This window comes from Gossypium hirsutum, chromosome A13 (genome assembly GCF_007990345.1).
Source record: "Gossypium hirsutum isolate 1008001.06 chromosome A13, Gossypium_hirsutum_v2.1, whole genome shotgun sequence".
NCBI lineage: Eukaryota > Viridiplantae > Streptophyta > Magnoliopsida > Malvales > Malvaceae > Gossypium > Gossypium hirsutum.
Genome location: NC_053436.1, coordinates 17,208,131 through 17,210,429, shown reverse-complemented (window position 1 = coordinate 17,210,429; position 2,299 = coordinate 17,208,131). Strand labels below are relative to the sequence as shown.

At 37.7% G+C, this 2,299-nt stretch overlaps 1 non-coding gene across 1 annotated transcript; it reads right to left on the bottom strand.

Annotated features, from left to right (window-relative positions):
• Positions 1–494: 494 nt before the first annotated feature.
• On the bottom strand, positions 495–600 carry LOC121213139 (small nucleolar RNA R71). The gene has a single exon (XR_005908509.1). It is a non-coding gene; the product is annotated as a small nucleolar RNA R71 (small nucleolar RNA).
• Positions 601–2,299: the final 1,699 nt, after the last annotated feature.

Sequence of the window (2,299 nt, the reverse complement as noted above, 5' to 3'; positions counted from 1 at the left end):
CCGAAACTACTATTCCGACTAGGGCCAAAATCGAACTATTACAACAACTGAGGAGATGGGTGAAAAATCAGGAAAATCCGCTACCTCTTGCGATTGCTGCTAATCCAGTAAATCAGAATCCTGCTCCACGCACTATGTATGATTATGCTAAACCTAATTTAACAGGAACTGAGTCAAGTATAGTTAGATCTGCTATTGCTGCAAATAATTTTGAACTAGAACCTAACACAATTCAAATGATATAACAATTTGTTCAATTTGATGGTTTGCAGGATGAGGATCCAAACAATCACTTGGCAAACTTTTTGGAGTTTTGTGACACTTTTAAAATCAATGGCGTTTTTGATGATGTCATTCACCTTTGGTTTTTTCCCTTTTCATTGAGAAACAAAGCTAAACAGTGGTTGAACTCGTTACCCTAAGGGTCAATCACTACTTGGGAACAAATGACCGAAAAGTTTTTACTTAAATATTTTTCGCCGGCTAAAACGGCCAAATTAAGGAATGATATCTCTTCTTTTGTGCAGATGGATCTAGAAACACTTCTGATGCATGGGAGAGATACAAGGACCTTTTGAGAAGGTGCCCTCACCATGGGCTACCATTATGGTTGCAGGTTCAAACATTCCACAATGGCCTGAATCCTTCGACTAGATAGATGATTGATGCAGCTGCTGGTGGGAGTATCAATAATAAGATACCTGAGGAGGCTTATGAATTTATAAAGAAGATGTCACTGAATAATTATCAGTGGCAAGTCATGAGGACAAAGCCAATGAAAGCAGCCGGTGTTTTTAATGCCGATTGGGTGACCATGCTGTCCAATCAGGTAGATCTTTTGAATAAAAAAATTGATGGTTTACTTAGCTCTTCACAGGTTTACCCAGTAATGCAATGCAATACAAATGGATGTGGAACAAGCAATTCAGAATACCTACCTTATGGCCACAACATGGAACACGAGCAACTAAATTTTATAGGTAATAATCTTCGACCTCAAAATAATCATTATAATAACACTTAAAATGTAGGTTGGAGGAACCACCCAAATTTCTCATGGGGAGGCAAAGGAAATCAGAGACCACAATATCCTCCACGCTTCCAACAACAACTTTACCAGCAAGAGAAAAAGTTGAACCTTGAGGAGATGATGTCAAAATTTATTTCAGTAGCAGAAACCCATTTTCAGAACACTAAAACTGCACTTAAAAATCAGCAAGCGTCGATCCAAGGACTCGAGAATCAGATTGGGCAGCTGGCTAATATGATTTCCGAAAGACCACCAGGAAGTTTACCTAGTAACACCGAACCCAATCCAAAAGAGCATGTGAAAACAGTTACACTAAGGAGTGGGAAGGTGTTAGCTGAATCCGAAAAGAAGCCACCACAAGAAGCTGAAAGAGACAAAGGAGATGAGGAAAAACCCAAAAACAATGACAATCTAATGCCAAAGGAATATAAACCACCAATCCCATATCCAGCAAAGTTGAAGAAAGACCGCATGAATGCATAATTCGGTAAATTTCTTAAACTTTTTAAACAACTGCATATTAACTTACCTTTTGTTGAAGGTATATCGCAGATACCTACATATGCAAAATTTTTAAAGGAGCTTCTAACAAACAAAAGGAAGTTTGAAGACCTATCTACAGTGGAACTTAATGAAGAGTGCTCGGCCATACTCCAAAATAAACTACCAACCAAAATGAAAGACCTAGGAAGTTTTACTATTCTTTGCTTAATTGGTAGTTTGAATGTTGATAAGGCACTAGCTGATTTAGGCGCTAGGATTAATTTGATGCCATATAAAATGTTTAAACAACTTGGTCTTGGGGAACCTAAACCCACTAGGATGAGTATTCAATTAGCTGATAGATCTGTTAAATATCCTAGGGGAATTATAGAGTATGTACTTGTAAAAGTAGATAAATTTATATTCCCTGTTGATTTCATTGTGCTTGACATGGATGAGGATGTTGAAGTGCTTTTAATCCTAGGATGTCCATTTTTAACCACTGCTAGGGCTGTTATTGTTGTAGGTGATGGTAAATTGGTACTTAGAGTAGGTGACGAAGAGATTATCTTTAAAATTTATGATGCCATGAGATTTTCTAGGGAACAGGATGACTCATGTTATTTTTTTGACTCTATTGATCATGCTACTCAAGATTCTTTTCAGGAAATCATACATAAGGACACATTGGAACTGTGTCTTGCCCAATGAGAGGAGGGGGATGATAATTCTGAGATAGGAACTGAACTAAATTCCAATGAACCCTCCCCAAGACCAGTAGAATAT